The following is a 27,182-nucleotide window of genomic DNA, read 5'->3' as shown; positions in this document are numbered from 1 at the left end:
TTTAGTAGGAAAATATGATACTTTAATTCCCAGTTAAAGCAATGGAACATATTAATTATTAAATTATATATGATAGCAGAGCATGATATTTTGAAAAGTTATATACAAACCTATTACCTTAGAATATATATATACCTTAGAATATATATTATATATATATATAATAAAATATATAAAACTGATTTAAATGGAATTGCACTATAATTGAAGAGACAACATCCCAACTAACATTCATATGATACCTAGTAAAATACCTAGGAGTAGGAATTGATCATTTTATTTTTCTCTTAGTTATTTGCTAACAGAGTCACAGACCACCTCTCTAAAATCACAGCCTATGCCAATCTTGTTTAAACCCTTTACAAATTATGGCTGAAGACATTTCTTATACCATTAGACATGAAGAAACCCAGCTAACACTTGAGTAGAACCTTCATCCCTACTGTCAAATATTCATAGTGTTGGAAGACAGTACGTGCTTCTGAAGGAGAAAAAGAACCTTCAGTCTAATTCAGCTTTAAACTGAGGCCTACATGAGAGAAGTGCTTACAAGGTCTCCAGGTGCAAATTTTATGGGAATAACAAATATCTTCTTGGGTAGATCTAGCCCACCCCATGTGTAGGAACCAACACTTAACATTATTTATGAGACCATAACCTGGGCCATAAGACTCAGAAGAAATACTACTAATATTATGTGGCTAAATTAATATTTCAGTAACATGACACCTAAGGACATATTCTTATACCCAGAAGTCATCACTCAACCATCATCAGAGATGCTTCTTCCAATAGTTGTTAATTAACCCAGAGACCCAGAATTGGAAAATGTACAGAGAATCGGAGGCCTTGGAGTACTCAGCTCTTTATCAAAGTCTTCCTCTTGAGGCTCAGATATTTATGCAAAAGAGGAGGCAGAAAGATTAATAAAACTTTGTAATAGATGTGGGTCGCTTTAAGGAAGCTACATCTTCCAGGAACAACAGTATAGGAAGATTAATAAGCTCACAGAACTGCAGCAGAATGTTCAAATACTGCACAGGTTCAAGCAAGACAAAATCTGAGAGGACCGGGAAGGTAAAGTAGGCACAAATCTCCTCCCCTAACAAATTCAGTGAGAAAATCCATTTGCTGCAATGGATTGAAGCACTAGGTATATCAAGCACACTCCAAGGCAGTCCTTGTGCTCAGCATCCAGTGACTGACCCATAATGGACTCAGTGGTCTCTGTGTGCCATCTTTTGTCTATTTTGTATCTTTCCTTTTTCTTGCTCCTTCAGCGAGAAAGAACATGACATTGGATGTGTAAGGAAGTGTGGAAGACCTATCAGGGCTTGTGGGAAAAGGAACAAATATGATGAAATTATTATGTAAAACATTTATGTAAAATAAAAATAAAACAGATGGTAATGTTATATTGGGGTTTAAACTTTCATAATAAACTAGATTTATATAAAATGTACTTTGTATATCATTTACCAATGATTTCCAGGGCTCATCATTTCCAAAGTTTGAACTTACTAATAATAGTAATGCTCGTGTTTAGATAATAAAAGTTATTACCAAGGCCATTTCATAACTGCATGTTTAGTTGATATGAAGCTGAAGAAAATGTGTCAATGAATTCTCAAAAACCTACACAGTTACATGTTGATTTATCCATGCAAATTTGGGAATCTTTAAGATCTTACCCCCAAGAGATCCAGGCAGTTAAAGGTTGCTCACACAAAGATAATCTATAGGAATGAGTCCCCTGTTAGGTTTTCCAGTCACAAGTGGTTAGTCCTAAAGACAAACATGCAGTGGAATAACAAAATGGACTCAGTAGGGGATATTTTAACTATAATATATATAATATATATATATGTAATATATATATAAAATCTACATATATGTCATCTCTATCTTATCTATATGGAATCTATTAATGTATGTTAAGATATGTTGATTGTATATTATCTACATCTTTCTATGTATTATCATACTTACTGAGCGCTTTGTTTCTTAGATAAAGAGCTGTCTATATACTCTGTCTAACTTCAGTTACTGGGGTTGCAGTGAAACTTTGCAAGTGTGAGCTTTGAAATACTGAAGTAATGTATTTGCATTGAACAATATTATTTAATGAAGAAAATTTTATGAAGAAAATTAAATTTGGGGATTTGAGAAGTAAAATGTGAATAATTCAAAATTCAAAAAAAAAAGACAGATCTGAGCAGTACATACAAATCTCCACTTTAAAATGGTGTATAAATTATAGAGGTGAAATTTTGCATGGGGCAGAACAGGGTGCATTTAAGTTAAATACACAGATACCTTAGTGTAAGTGGCTCTAGGTAAATTTATCATTTAAGATCTTTCACATGGCTTGCTAAACAACTGTGGCCAATATGTGTTCCTTTGCATTTTTTATTGGAATAAATGATATAATTTGAAGGTGAAATTAATTTGTGACTCAGAAATTCATGGGAATGGAAATGTAGAGTATTTTTCCCAAAAGTGGGAAAATATTTTGAAAATAAATTTATTTTTCTTATTGAATTAACTGCAGAACACTGTGTATAGTTAGTTCTTATGTTCATTGGCATTTATGTCAACAGATATGTGACAATTATATTGTTCTACTGGGTGATCTGGAATGCAACTTTATCACACATGAATTGATAAAAAAAACAAATATTTAAAGAAATTCTTTTTTTTCTTTTTTTTATTCGATATATTTTTATTTACATTTCAAATGATTTCCCCTTTTCTAGACCCCCACTCCCCGAAAGTCCCATCAGCCCCCTTCCCTCCCCCTGTTTTTCCACCCAACCCTTCCCACTTCCCTGTTCTGGTTTTGCCCTATACTGCTTCACTGAGTCTTTCCAGAACAATGGGCCACTCCTTCATTCTTCTTGTACCTCATTTGATGTGTGGATTATGTTTTTGGTATTCAGTTTCTAGGTTAATATACACTTATTAGTGAGTGCATAACATGATTGATCTTTTGAGACTGGGTTACTTCACTTAGTATGATATTCGCCAGCTCCATCCATTTGCCTAAGAATTTCATGAATTCATTGTTTCTAATGGCTGAATAGTACTCCATTGTGTATATATACCACATTTTTTGCATCCACTCTTCTGTTAATGGATACCTGGGTTCTTTCCAGCTTCTGGCAATTATAAATAGGGCTGCTATGAACATAGTGGAACATAAAGTACACACTATATATGATTTTGTATATGTGTGATGTGTATGTGTTTTCATTCTACTAGTCTAATAATTTCATAGGGTAGGAATGCTTCATGCATAATTTAAAGATGAAAAATTGAGTTACAATTTGCTTAGAGGCACATCCAGAAATTATTGTGGCCAGGGTTTGTAGAAAGGCAACACTGTAGTCAATTTAGGCTTTTCATTTATAGGGAAATTGTATTCTCATTCATCATTGACCTTTTTTCTATTCGTCTTATTTATATGCTAACACCCAGGGTGTACAGGTCAAAGATCCAAGAATCGAGGCTTACATTTCAACTTGAGAAGACAGGTTTTCAGTGATGTAATTCTTTTATTGAAGGTCAGCAAAGTTATTGCAATCCACTGCTTCCCCAGAGTGGCTTTTCTTTATGGAATGACCTCTATAAATCCTCCTGTCTACACATTCTGCCACTTTCTCTTCCTTGTCTCCATCAGGTGACTGAAGAGTCATTTCCCCCCATTTAGAGTGACTGTCAATAGCATAAAGTAGTAGAAAATTAGGGGCCTTTAATGTCAATTTCTGTAATTTTTACTTGTGAGAAATTTGAAACAAAACTAAAGGAAAACTCATTCAAATAATAGTTGGCTCAGTAAGGAAATAACTTTGATAACATCATCTAATTTTGTATAGAGTACATAAGAAATGTTCCATGACTCTGTGTCCATGAACTTTTGTGAATTTCCATCATATATGGTAGAATTGTTTAAAATGGAAAAATATTCTTTGCTGGAAAGAAGGTCCATTGTCAAAATGCAGCCCTGACTTGTCTAGTACTCTGAGTTTTCACACCTCCAATAAATAATTTACAAAACTGACAATTCCAATTACCTATTGTGATTTTTTGAATTGAGCTATCTCTTCCTCATATGGCACTCTATAAACTAACTGTACACTATTTGTTAGACATATGTTTGTTGCTGAAGGTACAGTTCATCAGGCAGATCAAACCTCTGCTGAGTTTTTGCTGATGTAGAAATTAAAATAAGAGCAACTAAAATAAAAAAGAAAACCTATACATTTTATTGCTGTACAAAAGTGAAGGCAAATTGAACAGAGCAAGGAATTTGGATAGGTGGAGCACAGAAGCCAGGCCCCATTTCATCTGATGTAAATACAAACATATCACCCTGAGAAAACAGATATAAATGAACTTGACAGTAGATCCAGGAAAATGTCAATACCTTGAACCAAGTGTTAAACTAATAGTCTAATATGAGCTATGGGTATTTAAGTGAATGGCAAAGCTCTGTTCCTTTATTTGAGGTGATGGAATGTTCCTATATGTCAACATAGATGCAAGCGCGTGCGGGCTGTCATTAAAAAAATAAATTCCGGGGGTTGGGGATTTAGCTCAATGGTAGAACACTTGCCTAGCAAGTGCAAGGCCATGGATTCGGTCCTCAGCTCTGGGAAACAAAAAACAAACAATCAAAAACAAAACAAACAAACAAAAAAAAAACCCAGAAATTTTGGTGGTGCCTGCCTTTAATCCCAGCACTTGGGAGGCAGAGGCAGGTGGATTTCTGAGTTTGAGGCCATCCTGGTCTACAGAGTGAATTCCAGACCTATACAGAGAAAACCTGTCTCGAAAAACAAAAACAAAAACAACAATGAAAAAAATTCACCAGATGAATTACCTAGATTATACTGTAAAGAGTTTCAGAAACATCCAGGAAGTGATCTTACATCTTTGCAACACATTATCCCATGTGATGATAAATGAAGAAGGGTTACAGTAACGAACCTGTTAAGAGATTTGTGATTGATTGAATAGCTGTGGAAATATGATTCAGGGCTAGCAAAAGAAGAATGTTATAAGATTTATAGTTAAAAAATATCTTCATTGGGAAACATGATATAATAAAACTGAAGAGTTCAAAAATGCGGATGCAGTTACTAATTGATAGGAGGCAAACAAATGTAACAAAATATTTCAGTAATAAGTCCTTTACTTTCACATATAAAGTACACTGCATGGGCTCACTCGAACATCTGTGCATAACTTAAAGTCTAGAATTTCTAGCTACATTCTTAAAGATATTAAAGAAGGGACACATTATTCTGTAGTCTAACTATGAGACATAGTAAAAAAAAAAAAGTACTCTTATTCTGAGGATCTTCTGTTTTCCCAAAATCTTAAGAATTATCATGTTGCAAAACCTCAGGAGCATATGAAATTGTATCGATCTACTTTAGATAATTAATTTGTCATATTGCATAAAGAAAATGCTTAATTTTCTTCTTGCTTGGATGTTGAAAAATGCTAACAATTGTTAAATATTAGATGCACACCAGGACTTCTTCTTTCTTTGAATCTTTTGATGATTTTTTATCAAACATTAGCAAAATAGCTGCATTTTGCTCAAAAATTGCCCTACTGCCTATTTGTTTTTCTAGAATTATACATACATGTTAAATAAAAATGAACAAGACAAATTAAAAACTTATAATGAGATGATAAATAGAAACAATGTTAATTTTGACAATTATTTAAATTGTTGTTTATATGGGGATTATTTACTTGAAGTACTAACAACAGAAAGGTTGAGTTTTTATACCTCATCAAAAGCATCTGCTTATATAATAAAACTTCTTTCACCCTTTTATTCATCTATGTTCTCATCATATTCATCTTTTTTAAATTTTTTATTCGATATAATTTATTTACATTTCAAATGATTTCCCCTTTTCTAGCCCCCCCACTCCCCAAAAGTCCCGTAAGCCCCCTTCTCTTCTCCTGTCCTCCCACCCACCCCTTCCCACTTCCCCGTTCTGGTTTTGCCGAATACTGCTTCACTGAGTCTTTCCAGAACCAGGGGCCACTCCTCCTTTCTTCTTGTACCTCATTTGATGTAAATGCTCAACTTCATTAGTCATTAGGGAAATGCAAATCAAAACAACCCTGAGATTTCATCTTACACCAGTCAGAATGGCTAAGATTAAAAATTCAGGAGACAGCAGGTGTTGGAGAGGGTGTGGAGAAAGAGGAACACTCCTCCACTGCTGATGGGGTTGCAAATTGGTACAACCACTCTGGAAATCAGTCTGAGGGTTCCTCCGAAAACTGGGCACCTCACTTCCAGAAGATCCTGCTATACCACTCCTGGGCATATACCCAGAGGATTCCCCAGCATGTAATAAGGACACATGCTCTACTATGTTCATAGCAGCACTATTTATAATTGCCAGATGCTGGAAAGAACCCATGTATCCCTCAACAGAAGAGTGGATGCAAAAAATGTGGTATATCTACACAATGGAGTACTATTCAGCCATTAGAAACAATGAATTCATGAAATTCTTAGGCATCATATTCATCTTATTACAAGTATGTTGTAAATTCTTATCTCGTTCCATAATATGTTCATATTCTTTCTTCACATCGTAATTTTCTAGTGGAGTAGTCTTTGAAATATCAACCCATATTTTGTGAAATTCTTCCACATAGTTCTGAAAACCTTTAACTTTTCAATGCAGATAGGTGGAAGACAAGATAAGACAGAGGAAAATGTTTTCGTCTTTCTCTGATCACCATGCTACTGATACTAGCAGCTGGGCCTGTCAATCTTCTACATGTAATCAGTTAGATGAAAGAGCCCACTTGCCCTCTCAGAGGCTTCAATAGCAACTGAGGGTAACACGCACAGAGACCCACAGCCAAACATTAGGTAGAGTTTGTAGAATCCTGTTGAAGAAGGGAGGAAAGATGACAGGAGCCAGAAGGGTAATGTCAAAAGAAAACAAATACAATCAGTTAAACTGATCTCATAGGGCATCAGAGACTGAACTGTCAACGGGGAGCATGCGTGGCACTGACGCAGGCCCTCTGCTTATGTTAGAGTTTGTAGCTTGGTCTTCTTGTGGAACTCCTAAGAGTGGGATCAGGGGCTATCTCTAACTCTTCTGCCTTACTTTAGAAGTTTTTCATTCCTACTGAGTTGACTCATCTAGCCTTAATATAAGGGGAGATGCCTAGTCTTATAGCCACTTGATAAACCATGGTTGGTTAATATCCCTGGGAGGCCTGTCCTTTTCTGAAGGGAAATGGAGGAGTAGAGGATTGGGGGAGGAGTCAGTGGGGAGGTGGTGGGGCAGTCTGGGAGGAAAAGGGGTGGGAAATTTTCATTGGGATGATGATGATGAAGATGATGGTGATGGTGATGGTGATGATGATGATGATGATGATGATAGAAAACATATTAGTTAGCATATAGGTTAACCCAATTTTTACCTGCATATTACAATAGGTTAAAATTCATAACTTATTTGTGGACTAAGGGATATAAGGATAGAGAAATGGTGAGATGTTCTACAGGATATCCCATCGAGTGATAGAGTCTTGCTTTAATCCTACATAATGAGAATACTTCTTTAGGCTATTGTTGCCTTGGATATTGGATTAAGTAAAACAAGAAATAAAAAGAAAATGCAGTGAACTGATATTTGTTTTAGGAGCCTTAGGTAGGTGTTGGTGTTATTACTGTTTGGATGACTAAATGTCAAACATGTTCCTGGTTGCAATAAAGGAGAAAATTCTCATGTCGCACATCAGTGGAAAAACAATGAGAATAATGGTACTCGATTCTCACCATTGATTGATCTATTGGCCAATTGAAATGGTCAGAAGTACTAAAACATAAGGCATGTAGGCATCTTGTTATGAGAATAGTGAGGCAAAATAGTCATTTTCAGGGCTTGAGTCTGCGAAGCTTGACCATGTTTACAGCAGGAGAAGGCAGTTAGTCAATATGGTACAATGGTAAGTGTGACAGCAAAGGAGGGAGATTAGCCAATGTGTTATGACAGGAAGTGTGACAGACATAAAGGCCCCTGGGACCTGCGTTCATCTCCTGGGTACTAACTAGAGCTTGAAATTTAAACACAGGCAGAGGTGTGATAAAAGAAGATGTAATCTTAATTAATAATTAGGGCTAAGGCATGGTCAGGCTCACAATTATTGCAGTTTTGCTTCTCCAAATGACCCCAAAAGTCTGTGTGTTTCTGGTTTTTATTCTGTGATAGTTCCTGAAAAAAAAACTTCAGCTAGATTTCATAATCTTTTTCCCAGCCATATTTGTGTTTTAAAATATTACCAAAGCAAAAGCAGCCCATATCATATTTACTTACTCTATGCATTAAAATGAGAACATCATAACAGGATTAAAGATTTGTGATTATTTGGACATTAAGATTGTTTTACCCAAAGGAACTAATACTAGAATTACAAACTGCTTATTGATAACTATAATAGAATAGAAGGAGACCCTGGTGAATAAGATACAGGCTCGAAACTTATTGCTACTTACTTTTCTGATAGAAATTCTTAAAGAATAAGGAAAGTTATAAATAATCTGAATGCTGTGCAAAACCATAACTCAGGAGGAAAACTGATGGTGTCACTCTCAGTGATGGACAAAGCTGCACACTGCATAATGTAAGGACAGCTTCTATTGTTGCTGTTGTTCTTTGTGGTGCACACTTTTTTATATTTTTTTAAAGATATTTTTAATCTTAGCCATTCTGACTGGTGTAAGATGAAATCTTAGGGTTGTTTTGATTTGCATTTCTCTAATGACTAATGAAGTTGTGCATTTTTTAAGATGCTTCTCCGCCATCCGAAGTTCTTCAGGTGAGAATTCTTTGTTTAACTCTGTACCCCATTTTTTAATAGGGTTGTTCGGATTTCTGGAGTCTAACTTCTTGAGTTCTTTATATATATTGGATATTAGCCCTCTATCTGATGTAGGATTGGTGAAGATCTTTTCCCAATTTGTTAGTTGCCGATTTGTCCTCTTGATGGTGTCCTTTGCCTTACAGAAACTTTGTAATTTTATGAGGTCCCATTTGTCAATTCTTGCTCTTAGAGCATACGCTATTGGTGTTCTGTTCAGAAACTTTCTCCCTGTACCGATGTCCTCAAGGGTCTTCTCCAGTTTCTTTCCTATTAGCTTCAGAGTGTCTGGCTTTATGTGGAGGTCCTTGATCCATTTGGATTTGAGCTTAGTACAAGGAGACAAGGATGGATCAATTCGCATTCTTCTGCATGCTGACCTCCAGTTGAACCAGCACCATTTGTTGAAAAGGCTATCTTTTTTCCATTGGATGTTTTCAGCCTCTTTGTCGAGGATCAAGTGGCCATAGATGTGTGGGTTCATTTCTGGATCTTCAATCCTGTTCCATTGATCCTCCTGCCTGTCACTGTACCAATACCATGCAGTTTTTAACACTATTGCTCTGTAGTATTGCTTGAGGTCAGGGATACTGATTCCCCAGATTTTCTTTTGTTGCTGAGAATAGTTTTAGCTATCCTGGGTTTTTTGTTGTTCCAGATGAATTTAAAAATTGCTCTTTCTAACTCTGTGAAGAATTGAGTTGGGATTTTGATGGGTATTGCATTGAATCTGTATATTGCTTTTGGCACCACAAATTACTATTTGCTTTATCTTCTGGCTCATATGAGGACCCTTCCTACACTCTGTTGAACATTTACTATAACATGGCCTCAAGCATTTGTGGTGCTGTTTTGGTCTTTGAAGTAAGAAATTTTATTATGAGCTGTAATTATGCCTGAGACAATACCTGAAGCTGACAAAAACTATATAAATTGTTTTATTTATGTCTTTTTTAATGTTGGAAGAGGGAATTCTTTAATGTTAGTCTAGTCTGTGGCATATTTAACTTGAGAAACACTTGCAGACTAGATGCCAGAGGGGCCTGCATAGTGTACTATTACGTAATCTTTATCAAACTAAGAAATAAAAGGTATGTAAGAGTTGGACTTATTAACTGATTAGAGTTTATGTGTAGCATGAATACATGAATGCAATACAGCTTCATCACTACACACACACACACACACACACATACACACACATCCACACACACATAGACAGAGAGATGCACATACTCAAACATACAGGCAGACCTCTATCTACACATGTGCACATTATGACTTTAGAATTGATTGCACATTTTTTTTATAATTAGAGATGAAACCAATCAGGAAGAAAACAAAAAAATCATTTGAGATCTATGAACATCAATATGACAGCATCTTCTAGCACATGTCAGATGGTAAGGAACATTCTTTTAGGTAACAAGGTGCTTGTTGGCTTTGCACAATGTCAAGAACATCCTTTAATATAAAACTCATGAGCTGAAGAAAAAAATCTTGTTTTTTTTTTAAAATAAGTGAGGCATGCCTGCGAACATGAGAAAGAAATATGAAGAATAACCCCTTTTCAAGATTTACACGTATAAAAAGCACCCCCAACTCATACACATACACATATACACACATGCACACACACAAACACACACACACACACACACACACACACACACACACACACACACACACACACAGTGGAGCAGTTGCTCACAGAATCTTATGTGCTGGCCTGTTTCCTGAAGTCTAATTCAGAAAACCGTACTTTCTAGCACCCTGTAGCTCATACATAGCATTTGTTTGCTTTGTTCTAGTCTAATAATTTTTCCTTGAATTCTTCTTTGTTTCCATTGTTAATATTCACTTATGTATAAGAGCAACTGTCTAGAAAATGCACTCTGCCTTTTAACATGAGGCATTACAAGACAGTGCTCCATACTTCATTAGTTTGATGTGCCAAATTAAATATTAAATATATTGCACACACATATGAAACAAGGGAATTTATAAAGACTAGTCTTATGCTCAGAAAGAATTTTTGATAAAAGATCAAAGATCATTGACTGTAGGTGTGTGGATTCATTTCTGTGTCTTCAATTATTTTCCATTGATCTACCTGCCTGTCACTGTACCAATACCATGCAGTTTTTAACACTATTGCTCTGTAGTTCTGCTTGAGTTCAGGGATACTGATTCCCCCAGAATTTTTTTACTGTTGACAATAGTTTTAGCTATCCTAAGATTTTTGTTATTCCAGGTGAATTTGAGAATTGCTCTTTCTACGTCTATGAAAAATTAATTGAGTTGGAATTTGATTGGGATTTCATTGAATCTTCAGATTGCTTTCGGCGAGATGACTCTTTTTGTAATATGAATCCTGCCAATCCACAAGCATGTGAGATCCTTCCAACTTCTGAGATCTTCTTTGATTTCTTTCCTCAGAGACTTGAAGTTCTTTCAATTGTTTGGTTACAGTCACACCAAAATATTTTATATTTTTTGTGACTATTGTGAATGGTGTTGTTTTCCTAATTTCTTTCTCAGTCTGTTTATCCTTTGAGTATAGAAAGGCTACTGATTTGTTTGAATTTATATTATAACCAGCCACTTTACTGAAGTTGTTTATCACCTGTAGGAGTTCTCTGGTAAAGTTTTTTCACTCTCTTAGGTATCCTAGCATATCATCTGCAAATAGTGATTGTTTGATTTCTTCCTTTCCAAATTGTAACTCTTTGACCTCCTTTTGTTGTCTAATTGCTCTAGCTAGAACTTCAAGTACTATATTGAGGGCAGCAATATCTAGTCCCTGATTTTAGTGGCATTGCTTCAAGTTTCTCTCCATTTAGTTTGATGTTGGCTACCGGTTTGCTGTATATTGCTTTTACTATGTTTAGGTTTGGGCCTTGAATTCCTGATCTTCTCAAGACTTTTAACATGAAAGGATGCTGAATTTTGTCCAGTGCTTTTCAGCATCTATTAAAGTGACCATGCGGTTTTTTTCTTTGAGTTTGTTTATGTAGTGGATTACATTGATGGATTTCCATATATTGAACCAACCCTACATCCCTGGGATAAAGCCTACTTGATCACGGTGAATGATTATTTTGATGTGTTCTTAGATTCAGTAGGCAAGAAGTTTAATAAGAATTTTTGCATCAATATTCATAAGGGAAATTCGCCTGAAGTTCTCTTTCTTTGTTGCATCTTCTTGTGGTTTTGGTATCGATGAAATTGTGGCTCCATAGAACAAGTTGGGTAATGTTTCTTCTGCTTCTATTTTGTGGAATAGTTTGAAGAGAATAGGTGTTGGGTCTTCTTTGAAGGTAGGTATGGTAGAATTCTGCTCTAAAACCATCTGGTCCTGTGGTTTTATTTTTTTAATTTTTTTTTTTTTGGTTGGGAGATTTTCAATGACTGCTCATATTTCTTTAGGGGTTATAGGACTGTTTAGATTGTCTACCTGATCCAGATTTAACTTTTGTGTTTGTATCTGTCTAGAAAATTGTCCAGTTCATTCAGATATTCCAGTTGCATTGAGTATAAACTTTTATAGTTATCTGATGTTTTTTTTAATTTGCTCAGTTTCTGTTGTTATATTTCCCTTTTCATTTCTGATTTTGTTAATGTGGATACTGTCTCTGTGCCCCGCACTTAGTCTGGCTAAGGGTTTATCTATCTTGTTGATTTTCTCACAGAAGCAGCTCCTGGTTGTGTTGATTCTTTATATGGTTCTTGTTGTTTCTACTTGGTTGATTTCAGCCCTGAGTTTGATGATTTCCTGCCTTTTACTCCTTTTGGGTGTATTAGGTTATTTTTGTTCCAGAGCTTTCATGTGTGCTGTTAAGCTGCTAGTGTATGCTCTCTCCGTTTTCTTTTTGGAGGCACTCAGAGTTTTCCTGTTAGCACTGCTTTCATTGTGTCCCATAAGTTTGGGTATGTTGTGTCTTCATTTTCATTAAGTTATAAAAGTTCTTTAATTTCTTTCCTTATTTCTTCCTTGACCAACATATCATTCAGTAGAGCATTGTTCAGCTTCCATGTGTATGTGGGCATTCTGTTGTTTTTCTTTCTATTAAAGACCACCCTTAATCCTTTGTTATCTGATAGGAGGCATGGTATTATTTCAATCTTTTTATATCTGTTGAGGTCTGTTTTGTGACCAACTATTTAGTCAGTTTTGGGGAAGGTACTATGGGATGCTGAGAAGAAGGTATATTCTTTTGATTTAAGATGAAATGTTTTATAGATATCTGTTAAATCTAATCAGTCCACAACTTCTGTTAGTTTCACTGTGTCTCTGTTTAGTTTCTATTTCCCTAATCTGTCTGTTGATGCGAGTAGGGTATTAAAGTCACCCACAATTATTGTGTGAGGTGCAATGTGTCCTTTGAGCTTTAGTAAAGTTTCTTTTATGAAAGTGGGTACCCCTGCATTTGGAGCATAATTGTTCAGAATTGACAGTTCTCCTTGTTGGATTTTTCCTTTGATGACTATGAAGTGTCTTTCTGTGTCTTTTTTGATGACCTTTGGTTGAAAGTCAATTTTATCTCATATTAGAATGGAACTCTGGTTTGTTTTTTAGGACCATTTACTTGGAAAATTGCTTTCTTTACTCTGAGGTAGTATTTGTCTCTTACCCTGAGATGTGTTTCCTGTATGCAAGAAAATGCTGGGTCTTGTTTATGTTTCCAATTTGTTAGTCTATGTCTTTTTATTGGGCAGTTGAGTCCTTTGATGTTAAGAGATATTAAGGAAAAGTGATTGTGGTTCCTGTTATTTTTGATGTTATTTTTTATGATTGTGTGGTTATCTCCTTTTGGGTTTTTTGAAAGAAGATCACTTTCTTGCTTTTTCTAGGGTGTAGTTTCCCTCTTTGTGTTGGTGTTTTGCAAGTATTATCCTTTGTAGGGCTGTATTTGTGAAAAGATATTGTGTAAATTTGGTTTTATCATGGAATATCTTGGCTTCTCTATGATGATTGAGAATTTTGCTGTGTATGATGTTATGAGCTTGCATTTGTGTTCTCTTAGGGTCTATATGAGATCTGCCCAGGATGTTCTAGCTTTCATGGTCTCAGGTGAGAAGTCTGGTGTAAATTCTGATAGGTCTGCCTTTATAAGTTACTTGACCTTTTTCCCTTACTGCTTTTAATAGTCTTTCTTTGTTTAGTGCATTTGGTGTTTTGATTATGTGATGGGAGGAAGTTCTGTTCTAGTCCAGTTTGTTTGGAGTTCTGTAGGCTTCTTGTATATTCATGGGCATCTGTTTTTTAGGTTAGGGAACTTTTCTTCTATAATTTTGTTGAAGATACTTACTGGCCCTTTAAGTTGTAAATCTTTGCTCTCTTCTAGATCTATAATCCTTAGGTTTGGTCTTTTCATTGTGTCCTGGATTTCCTGAATGTTTTGGGTTACAATCTTTTTGCATTTTGCATTTTCTTTGACTGTTGAGTCAATGCTTTCTATGGTATCTTCAGCACCTTACATTCTTTCTTCTATCTCTTGAATTCTGTGGTTGCTGCTTGCATCTATGGTTCCTTTCCAAGAATTTCTATGTCCAGAGTTGTCTCCCTTTCTGATTTCTTTGTTGTTTCTATTTCCATTTTTAGACGCTGGATGGTTTTGCTCAGTTCTTTCACTTGTTGTTTGTTTTTTTCCTGTAATTCTTAAAGTCTCCTATCCCAGGCTGCTCCTGGGCTCTTTTGTCCTCAAGGTTTTAGGCTATTTCCTCTAAGCAGCAGCAGTAGTCCTATCTGTGCTGTCTGGCCTCTCTACACTACTGTTTGGTTAGCTACCTCCCTGTGCCACTTGAGTATGGTGAGCTGTAACAGAGAATGGTCCCATGCTGGAGACAGAAACCAGAAGGCTCCTGACTGAGGATTCTGGACCTGATCCTCTGAGTGGCAGGGGTTGTTCTATCTGTGCTGTCAAGCCTCTCTGCACTCCTGGTTGGTTAGCTATTTCCCTGCACCACCTGGGTATGGGGAGCTGTGACAGAGGATGGTCCCAAGCCAAAGACAGAAACCTGAAGGCTTCTGCCTGATGTTCCAGATGTGATCCTCTGAGCAGCAGGGGTTGTTCTATATGTGTTGTCTGCCCTCTCCACACTCCTGGGTGATCAGCTACCTCCTTGTGCCACCTGGATATGGAGACGCTTTTCATATTAGTGTTTCTATCAAATTTCTGAGTATGTGAACTAGTGGATCTCTTTTGTTTTTGCATTCGTTTTGTTCACTTCCCTGCTGTTTATCTTGTCCTATTCTAAGATACTAATTTTTATTTCATATTTAAAATCATAAAATACTATGTTTTTATATTATTTTAATTTATTATTATACTTTAGATGCTTGTTCGTGTTCTAATAAGAGACAGAAAATATATGGATCAAGAAGAAAAGGGAGGAAGGGAAACATTGGAAGGACTAGAGAAAGCAGAAACCATAATTAGAATATGTGCGAAAAATATTTTCAAGAAGATGAAAATCTTGGAAACATTCTTAGATAATACAAGTGTACTATGGTTCATAACACATATAAATCATGTCATATTTGTTGGTGGTGATATATTTCAAAATTGGTAGTTGAATTTTGAATTAGATATACTGTAATTTATGCATTTATTTGCCCAATATTTTCACTGATATAGAATATATTATTATTTTTTGGGTAGTGTTTTTTATGGTATTCAACTTGAGACTTTGTATAGTAAAGGAGCTCCTGATGTTACTAAATGTTTTGTATGACTTATGTGTCAGGAGCCTGCCTGCCCTAGAATGGATTGAAGTTGACACAACATCAGACACAGACCAAAGGACTGATGATCTCTGACCTTTCAATTCTTTCTTACTATTCTGTGCTAAAAATTAACTTTTTATTATTGTTCTGTGCCCCACCAGGTGCTGGAAAACTTAACTCTTATTTACTTGATTAACTTTCTATACAATTCTCTGCCAACTAACATACACTGTATAGGAACTTAAAGTTTAGCATAGGTTTATTGCTAAGGTTTCTTTATTGCCTGGAGCCCTATATCTCCTTGACCAGGCAAGAGGGAGGCTTGGAACAACTAATATTTATTGAACCAGAAAAAGATAGTCACACTCACAGAAGGGAAAAAGAAACTTTTACACAAGCAAAGTGCATAGAAACACACATATTCATACACACATCTTAAGACAAATATATTTTTGCACACATATACTTTTACTGAAGCCAGCCAACAGTTTCATCAACTTATATACTTACACATATGCACATATACATACACTGGCATATATTGCAGACAACCAAGCACCAGCACAAAAATAACTCAGTAATTCTAAATGTAAAATAAGCTCTAACCTTTATTGGATACAGAAAGGAAAAGCTTCTACCTTTCTATTGCTAAATGAAAGAAAGCCAAGTTGGTAAGAAAAATGCACTCAGGAAATCAATCTTGTGGTTCCTCAGAAATTTGGAAATAGTTCTTCCTGAAGACCCAGCTACACCACTCTCAGGCATACACTCAAAAGAGACTCCAGGGAACCACAAGGACATGTGTCCAACCATGTTCATATATCCAACCTTATTTCTAATATCCAGAAGTGGGAAACAACTCAGATGACCCTCCACTGAAGAACGGATATAGAAAATATGTTTTATTTATCCTAATGAACTATTAAGCTATTAAAAATGAGAGCATCATGAATTTTTCAGGCAAATTAATGGAACTAGAAAATATCATGCTGAGTGAGGTAGCTTAGACTCTAAGGACATGCATGATATGTACTCACTGATAAGTGGATATTAGTCAAAAAGTACAGAATACCTAGCACACAACCTACAGACCATAAGAAGTGTAATAAGCAGAAATGCCTAAGTAAGAAAGTTTTGTTCCCACATAGAAGGGGGAAGGAAACAATCTCAAGAGGTAAAGGAAGGGATGAGGTTGAGGGAGGGGAAGGGGATGGAAAAGGGTAAGAGGATCAATAGGTGGGGGAGGGGACAGGAAAGAAGTCCAGAATGCCAGGAGAATGAATATAAATAAGTAGTCTTGGAAACTGGGAGGTGGGGGGGACCTCTAGAATGTACCAGAGACTTTGGAGGTAAGACACTTTTGGGATCATTGGGGGTGACATTAGCAGAGATGTCCATCAGTAGGGAAAGGTAATTTAAAGAGTCTACCTCTGGTAGTTATACAGGACCTCAAATTGAGGGACAGGGTTACTAACACACAATCAAAACACCTAACCCAGATTTGTTCCTATCTACAAGAACTTCAGAGATAAAAATGGAGAAGAGACTGAAAGAAAGGTGGTCCAAGGACTGGCCCAACTTTGAATCCATCTCATGGCAAGACACCAAGGTCTGACACTTACTGATGCTGTGATGTACTTACAGAGGTAGCCGGGTATGGCTGTCCAATGAGATACCCTACCAGCAGCTGACTGAGACAGTGGCAGATATACCAACCATTGGACTGAAGTCAGGGACCCCTATGCTGGAATTAGGTAAAGGACTGAAGAAGCTGAAAGGGTGAGCAGCCCTATAGGAAGGTCAGCAGACTCAAGTACCCAGACCCCAGGGAACTCCCAGAGACTGGAACATGCATACACTGGTCCAAGGCCCCTGGAACATATATAGTACATGTCTGCCTGGTCCAGCTTCAGTGGTACAAATAAGTTTAATCTTTGAGGGACTTGAGGTCCCGGGGAAGGGGGAGGGCTGGTGGTTGGGGAGCACCCTCTTGGAGGCAAGGGAGATGAGAAATGGAATGAGAAGCTGCAGGAGGGGTTTTGAGGGAGGACAATGACTGGAATGTAAATAAATAAAATAATTTAAAAAATAAAATATTTTTTAAAAGAGAAAGAAAAAAAACAACTCTATATTGTCATTGTTCTCTTACTAACACTTTTCCGAAGTACATGATCATAAAGTACTCAAAGCATCTCATTTTCAAAAGTTCATGACAGGTTTAAACATAAATACAATCATAAATTAAATAAGAAGTAACATAAAGGGCCAAGAAAATGAATAGAAATATTTAGCAGTGGGGGTGGGGAACTAGAGGTAGTCACTAGAGAGTCCCAGGTGCCAGAGAAACCAGGGGTTCCCAGGACCCAACATCAAGGACATTAGCTGAAATACCCAACAAAGGAGAAATGCAATCCATAGAGACCACCTCCAGAAGACAGGCACAACCCCAGTTGAGGGATGGGGCCACCCACCCATCTCAAAACTTTTAACTTAGAATTGTTCCTGTCTAAAGAAAACACAGGGACAGAAAATGGAGCAGAGACTGAAGCAAAGGCTACCCAGAAACTGCCTCACCTAGGGATCCATAGGCTCCAAATGCTGACATTATTTCTGATGCCAACAAGCTCTTACTGACATAGTTGTCCCCTGAGAGGCTCTGCCAGCACCTGTCTAATACAGATGCAGATACTCACAGACTGAGCACCATGAGAAACTCAATGGATGGAGCTAGAAGGACTGAAGGAGCTGAAATGTATTGTAACCCCATAGGAAGAACCACAATATCAACTAATCAGATCACCCGTAACTCCCAGGGACTAAACTACCAACCAAAGAGTATACATGGAGGAATCCTTGCCTCCAGCTACATATGTAATAGAGGGCTACCTTATCTGCCATCAGTGGGAGGGGAGGTCCTGTGGAGGCTTGGTCCTTGGAAGCTTGATGTCCCGATGTGGTGGGATGCTAAAGTAACGAGGTGGGATTGGGTGGGTGGGTGGAGGAGCACCCTCATAGAGGTAAAGTGTATGGGGGATGAGAGGGGAGACCTGGAAGGGTGACAACATTTGAAATGCAAACAAATAAAATACCAATAAAAAAGAAGTAACTACAAAGATGTTTACATGTGGTTCCATTCAGACTAACTAAACACTCATTATCTGCCACTAGGTCTACAGGTTCGTAAAGGTTAAAAACTATAATTCTTATCCACAAGTTAGCATGGTATGTCAAGTGGCAAACCATCTGCCTAGTGTCTAATTAGTATAGAAACAAAATCTAATATTTAGCAGAGTAAATAGACACATTCCCTAGAATCAATTCCCAGCTTTAGATATTATTATAGCTTAAGCTACCAAGGAAAATCTTACTTCCTTTTACCTTTAGGATTCCATATTCCAAATTACATTGATACAATAATTTTACATTGGTATGACTTAGGGTAAGGGTCCCTCTGGTTATACCTGACAATTGGGTTGTTGAATTAATTCTGGAAATAATACCTAATCTCTGTTCTATCTCTCATCCTTCCTGGAATTTCATCTTTTTAATGATTTCCTCCTGCAACAAATTCATAAATGCAATAGCATCTAAACTTCAAAGTGTGTGAAATACCAGTTCATGACTATCAGAAATTACAGAAAATATGTTTCATATTATTTTAGTCTTCCTGAAAGAATAAAAATAGTTCCTTGGCTTGCTTAGGCAAACATTATGATCCTCTTCCCTCTTCTTTCCAAGGGTTCAATTACAAATGAGCCTCGTTATGCTCATGAGGCAAATACTTTGTACTTTTTGATCACTTCTATCTAGATTGTATTCCAGTCCTCCTCTCAGTACTTGAATCATCGTGACATTTAAATGTTTCCCATGTGGGTGTGTGCTACAGTTTATTACCAGTTGTAACTGGACATAGCTGAATAGAGAATATTACATTGAACAGTTTCACTAAGCCTTATGTAGAAGAGTGGTTTTGGAATGATAGTGAAGGTAGCTGGATTTTGGGTTCTCTCATAGAAGCTTTGAATTGGGGAAGAAGAGTTTTATATTTATAGCTATCAAAAAAACCTTGGTTAGAAAGCTAGAAATTGGTTAGACAATTGTGTGAAGTCTATCTTTAGTACTGTAATACAAACAATACTGAAAAATGCTCACTGTTTGACACTAATCAGAAAAATCAGTACCCTATTGGGAAAATAGCATGTTTCTGTGATCAAGGATAGGGATTTTTATTGGATTTGTTAAATTTGTTTAATTCACTGACATTCTTAGGATGATAACATAACTACAGTCTTATTTTATGTTCTTTTTTAACTTTACAAGAATAGCTTTGGAATATCTAGAACTGACAAAATGTCATGTCTCAGTGTACACATCTTAAAAGTTTATGCTTCTCTTTTCCTTACACACATCTTAAAAGTTTATGCTTCTCTTTTCCTTACTTTACCTCTTATCTCTTCTCCTTGCTTTCAGATCAGTCCATTAGATAATAACTTAGTATGAACCAGGGGAAAAAATGGCTTCTCCACCAAAGACAGTTAAGAGCATTGCTAAAGATTTCCCAGAAGAAATGATGGTGTGGAAGTGAATAGGCTAGAGCAGGAGGGATGCAAATGAACACTGGGGCAGAGAAGAGTGAATCTGCATGGAAAACCTCTGGATATAACTTCCTGGCAAGGATTCAGGGAATGGAATGTTTAAGAGTGGAGATAAAATGGTTTATAGAATATTCATGTGCATTGCAAAGTATCATTGGCACAGTGCTGAGAAAGGGTTTAGAGGTTTGGATATTTGAACATTATAGAATACATTTTTTACTTAAGACTAGATCAGTGCTGATTATTTTCCCCCTGAAGCCTTTCTTCACTATAATAATAAAGAATGTGTTCTTGAGGGCTTGCTACTATGGGCAAGGTCACTAGTGACTGCACATTGCAGCCTAGTTTGGTTGAGCATGATTTGCAGTGAAACTGTGTTCATTAGTGGTAAAGTGAACAATAGCTTTTGAGAAAATCAAAGACCAGGAAGTAGCATCTCAGAGTGTCAGGGTCAAGTTAGGTATTTTTAATGTGCACAAAAAACTGGGGAAAGCAATTAGAGTCCAGACCTACTAAGAGTTCATAGCTATTCCTTGTAGAGTGTTGTGTTCTTCATAGCTATTCCTTGTTGATTGTTGTGTTCTTCATAGTTATATAACAGCCATTGACTTGTGTCTGTTAATTAAATTGTAGACTATTCTATAGATATAATTCTGTAGCATAACAATTACCTAGTATATATGAAGTCTCAAGTTCCATTCCATCCTTAGAATCATAAAATTAAAAGATTGTCATTGGAAATGGAACCTGAGACCTACTATATTCTAGATTAGCATTCAGGTTCTAAAAGAAAACTCTGAGGCCTGTATTCTGTTGATGACAGATACCCTTTGAACTATCCTGGTTATGATAATTTCTTAAATTGAACTGAATATAATTATTTGAAACAGCAAAAAAGATGCCCTGATTTGCACATAATCATTTCAAAAGTGTATGTTTTAGATTATTTCTATACCTGCAAATAATCCCAGTCACTCCTCAATAATGAATGGTTGTCAGACTCTTCACTGATTTTTTAATTAGATTTCATGGTTAAATCTCTATATTACATTCAGTTATATTGGCAAATCTGTGTTATGAATAATTGAAACTAATATTAAGAGAAATTGCTATTTTGCTATAAAAGCAAAAATCTTGTCTGTTCAAGTTAGTGATTCTGAAAGACAATCTCTCTGGTGAGTGCCGTTTGGTAATGAGTAGATGCCATTGAAATCATTTCAACTATTCTCCTTGCATTTCATTTCTGTTCCTTTAGTTCCTCATATCACTTTGATCATAAATTTAATCACTTTTCTTATTCTTAAGATTGGGTAATAAAAAATTACCTCATGTGAGTATTTTGAGACTATATACTACTGTGCATGATAACAAAATTACCTATTTATGAACTGAACTGCAACTGTTACATGGTGTTTTGAATATTCTTATCACCCAGCATTTTGAGTCAGTAGTATAATGATAATTTGTGTTAGTAATGAAGCTCCCAAAATGTGTTCTGAATCATCAAAGAAAGATGAGATTAGGTTCAGAATAGCTTTGCTCCAAGTGACTCATCTATCTCATTAATATCCTAAATTAAGCCTCAAAGTCGTTGAGAGTATTTCTGAAGAGAAATACTCCACAGAGTCCCTATTAGATATTTCCTTCCCTGACATTTGGTGTCAATGTGAGCTTGTGGAGACAGACCTTCACTTCCGCTACTTACTACAAACTCCTTTGTAAGCAATAGAAAGAGCCTCCACGGATGCTTGTTCTTCTCAGTGACGCAGGTCTGGAAATATTTTGTTTGAAGTAATTTTAAAAATAAACAGAATTTGCAAAGCTTCAAGTCCCAAATACTTTTGCTCTCTAAAATGTCATTACTGGGTTAATACTTCCTAAATTTATTATAATCACATTTCTACTGTTTTTAGCTTTGCAATATGAATTTTTATTTTCTATCATATTCATTCTTTCCAACATAGTGATAAAAATGTTTCCTTAATCTTAAGAAGCTAAAAGAGTGCCATAGCACTGAGTTTTCTCGCATGATCTTAAGGTACTGATTCTGTTGTATTCACAATATATTAATTTTATTCATGAAATTCAGACCTATAGTGGTTTCAAGTTTTATTGCATTTTTGTCTTTTCCATATGTTGTTCTCCCTTAAGCCTCAGTTTATTCTGAATGAAGACTGGAGGAACCTTTGAATTTTGTGGATTGATTCATGAAGCTATCTTTGAAAAATCATGAAATTAATTATCAGAGAAGTGCCTTGCATGCATTATTAGAAACATAAAGTCTATAACTAAGCAAATTTAAAATTTTTATTTATTGATTTACACTCCATATTTTATTCCTAACCTAGTCTCCACCCTCCAACTGTTCCACATCCCATACATCCTTCCCTATCTCTAAGAGGATGTCCCCACCCTCCACCCCACCTGACCTCTAAGCTCCCTGGGGCCTCCAGTCTCTTGAGGGTTAGGTGCATCATCTCTGAAAGAACACAGACCTGGCAGTCCTCTACTGCATGTGTGTTGGGGGCCTCATATCAGCTGGTATATGCTGCCTGGTTGGTGGTCCAGTGTTTGAGAGATCTCGGGGGTCAAGATAAATTGAGAATGCTGATCCTCCTTCAGGGTCACCCTTCTTTTCAGCTTCTTTCAGCCTTCCCTAATTAAACAACAGGGGTCAGCTGCTTCTGTCCATTGGTTGGGTGCAAATATCTGCATCTGTCGCCTTCAGTTGTTGGGTCATTTTCCATTAAAAGACTGAAATTGCTATTTCCTCTTGCTGTTTTCTTCACACACACACAAACACAAACACACACACACACACACACACAAACACACACACACACACAAACACACACATGCAAGCAAGCTTTGGACAGTGTTGTATAAAACTTCACTTTTTTAACTGAATATAATTCAATTCATTAACATTTCAAATGCTAAAACCTTTCCCTCTTTTGCCTCTTCCCAAAAAACCCAACTCCTCCTCCCACCTCCTCCCTCCAAGCATATGCCCCTCCACCCGACCCACTTCCCAATTTCCCGTTGTTGGGGGCATCGATTGAGCCTTCACAGGACCAAGGACCACTCTTCCCACTCATGCCCAACAAGGCATTCCTCTGCCACATTTTTGGCTGGAACCATGTGTACCCCTTGGTTGATGGTTTAGTACCTAGGAGTCCTGGGGCATCTGGGTAGCCAAAATCACTTTTCTTCCCATGGTGCTGTAAACCCCTCTAGCTCCTCCAGTCCACCCTCCAACTCCTCCATTGGGGAACCCACACCCAGTCCAATGGTTGGCTGCTAGCATCTGCCTCTGTATGTGTAAGGCTCTGACAGGGCCCCTCCAGAGACAACCCTGACCTGCTCCTTTTGGTATGCACATTTTGTCAACCCTTATAGTGTCTGGGTTTGGTGACTGTTTATAAGATGGATCTCCAGGTAGGACAGTCTCTGCATGGCCTTTACTTCAGCCTCTGCTCCGCACTTTGTATCCTTTATTGTTCCTGCTTTCTCAGAGGAACCCAAGCATCCCCACATCAGTCCTCCTTCTTCTTGAGATTCCTGTGATCTGTGAATTATAATTTGTTTATTCTGAGCTTTTGGGCTAACATGCAATTATCAGTGAGTGCATACCATGTGTGTTCTTTTGTGATTGGGTTACCTCACTCAGGATGACACTTTCTAGTTCCATACTTTTGCCTAAGAATTTCATGAACTCACTGTTTTTAATAGCTGAATAGTACTCCATTGTGTATATACACCACAATTTCTGTATCCATTCCTTTGTGGAAGGACATCTTGGTTCTTTCCAGCTTCTGGCTATTATAAATAAGGCTTCTATGAACATAGTGAAGCATATGTCCTTATTACATGTAGGAACACCTTCTGTTTTAAGCCCAGGAGGGGTATAGCTGGATCCTCAGGTAGTACTATGTCTAATTTTCTGAGGAACCACCAAACTGATTTCCAGAATGGTTTTACCAGCTTGCAATCCCACTAACAATGGAGAAGTGTTCCTTTTCTCCCACATCCTCTACAGTATCTGCTGTTCCCTGAGTTTTTCATCTTAATGATTCTGACAGATGTGCGGTGCAATCTCAGCATTGTTTTGATTTGAATTTCCCTGATAACTAAGGATGCTAAAATTCTTTTTAGGTGCTTCAGAACCATTCCAATTTCCTCAGTTGAGAATGTCCTGTTTAGCTTTGTACCCCATTTTTAATAGGGTTATTTGACTCTTTGGAGTCTAACTTCTTGAGTTCTTTGTATACATTGGATATTAGCCCTCTATGGGATGTAGGATTGGTAAAGATCTTTTTCCAATCTGTTGGTTGCCACTTTGTCCTATTGACAGTGTCCTTTGCCTTACAGAATCTCTGCAGTTTTATAAGGTCCCATTTGTTGATTCTTGTTCTTAGAGCATAAGCCATTGGTATTCTATTCAGGAAGTTTCCCCCTGTGCCCATGCGTTCAAGGTTCTTCCCCACTTTCTCCTCTATGAGCTTCAATGTGTCTGGTTTTCCCCACTTTCTCCTCTATGAGCTTCAATGTGTCTGGTTTTATGTGTAGGTCCTTGATCCACTTGAACTTGAGCTTTATACAAGGAGATAAGAATAGGTTGATTTATATTTTTCTGCATGCTGACCTCCAGTTGATCCAGCACCATTTTTTTAAACTGCTGTCTTTTTTCCACTGGATGTTTTTAGCTCCTTTGTCAAATATCAAATGACCATAGGTGTGTGGGTTCTTTTCTGGATCTTCAATTCTATTTAATTGAATTTCCTGCCTGCCTCCCTACCAATACCAAACAGTTTTTATCACTATTGCTCTGTAGTAGAGCTTGAGGTCGCGAATGGTGATTTCTCCAGGAGGTCTTTTGCTGTGGAGAATAGTTTTTGCTATCCCTGGGTATTTTCTTATTCCAGAAGAATTTGAGAATTTCTCTTTCTATACCTATGAAGAATTGATTTGGAATTTTGATGGGGATTACATTGACTCTGTAGATTGCTTTCAACAGGATGGCCATTTTTACTATATTAATCCTGTCAATCAATGAGCTTGGAAGATCTTTCATGTTCTGAGATCTTCTTTGATCTCTTTCTTCAGAGGATTGAAGTTCTTGTCATACAGATCTTTCACTTGCTTCGTAAGGTCACACCAAGGTATGTAATATTACTGGTGACTATTGATCATGTCATCTGGAAATAGTGATATTTTGATTTCTTCCTTCCCAATTTGTATACATCTGACTTCCTTTTGTTGTCTGATTGCTCTGGCTAGGTCTTCAAGTACTATATTGAATAGATAAGAGAGAGTGGGCAGCCTTGTCTGGTCCCTGATTATAGTGAGATTGCTTCAAGTTTTTCTCCATTTAATTTGATGTTGGCTGAAGGTTTGCAGTATATTGTTTTTACTATGTTTAGGTATGGGCCTTGGATTCCCAATCTCCCCAAAACTTTTACCATGAAGAAATGCTGGATTTTGTCAAAAGTCTTTTCAGCATCTAATGAAATGACCATGTGCTCTTTTATCTTGAGTTTGTTTATGTAGTGTATTATATTGATGGATTTCCATATATTGAACCATCCCTGAATCCCTGGAATGAAGCCTAACTGATAGTGGTGAATAATAGTTTTGATGCATTCTTGGATTTGTTTGGCCAGAATTTTGTTGAGTATTTTTGCATTTATGTTCAGGAGGGACATTGCTCTGAAGTTCTCCTTCTTTGTTTGGTTTAGGTATAAGCATTATTGTGGCTTCATAGAATGAGTTGGGTAGTGTTCCTTGAATTTCTATTTCATGGAATAGCTTGAAGAGTATCAGTATTAGCTCTTCTTTGAGGATCTGATAGATTTCTTCACTAAACCTATCTGGTACTGGTCTGGGTTTTTTTGTTTGTTTGTTTGTTTTGTTTTTCCTTTTGTTTTTTTTTTTAATGGGAGACTATTAACAAATGGTTCTATTTCCTCATGGCTTATGGGACTATTTAGATGGTTTATCTGATCATGTTTAAAGACTGTTAACGGGTATGCATCTAGAAAGCTCTCCATTTAGTCCAGATTTTCAAACTTTGTTGAGTATCAGCTCTTGTAGTAGAATCTCATGATTTTTTTGAATTTCCAGTTTCTGTTGTTATGTCTCCATTTTCATTTCTGATTTTATTAATTTGGGTAGTGCTTCTGTGCCCTCTGGTTAGTCTGGCTAAGGATTTATCTATCTTGTTGATTTTCTCAAAGAACCAGCTCCTGGTTTTGTTGACTCTTTGTATAATTCTTTTTTGTTTCTGTTTGGTTGATTTCGGTCCTAAGTTTAATTATTTCCTGCTTTTTACTCCTCTTGGGTATATTTGCTCCTTTTTGTTCTAGAGCTTTCAGGTGCACTGTCAAGCTCTTAGTGTATGCTCCCTCCATTTTCTTTTTGGAGGCACTCAGAGCTATGAGTTTTCATCTTAACACTGCTTTCATTGTGTCCCATAAGTTTTGGTGTGATGTGTCTTAATTTTCATTAAGTTCTAAAAAGTCTTTAATTTCTTTATTTCTTCCTTTACCAAGCTATCATTGAGAAGAGCAGTGTTCAAAGTCCACATCCATGTGTGTTTTTCATTGTTTTTGTTTGAACTTAAGACCAGCCTTAGTCCATGGTGAACTCTTAAGGTGCATGAATAATTTTAATATTTCTGTATCTATTGAGGCCTGTTTTGTGACCAATTATATGGTCAGTTTTGGAGAAGGTACCATGAGATGCTGAGACAAAGGTATATTCTTTTGCTTTTGAATGGAATGTTCTATAAATATCTGTTAGATCCATTAGGTCCATAACTTCAGTTAGTTTCATTGTGTCTCTGTTTATTTTCTGTTTCAATGATTTGTCCATTCTTGAGAATGGGGTGTTGAAGTCTCCCACTATTATTGTGTGGGCTGCAATGTGTACTTTGAGCTTTA

Source organism: Apodemus sylvaticus, chromosome 8, assembly GCF_947179515.1.
Source record: "Apodemus sylvaticus chromosome 8, mApoSyl1.1, whole genome shotgun sequence".
Taxonomy (NCBI): domain Eukaryota; kingdom Metazoa; phylum Chordata; class Mammalia; order Rodentia; family Muridae; genus Apodemus; species Apodemus sylvaticus.
This window is presented reverse-complemented; position numbering follows the sequence as displayed.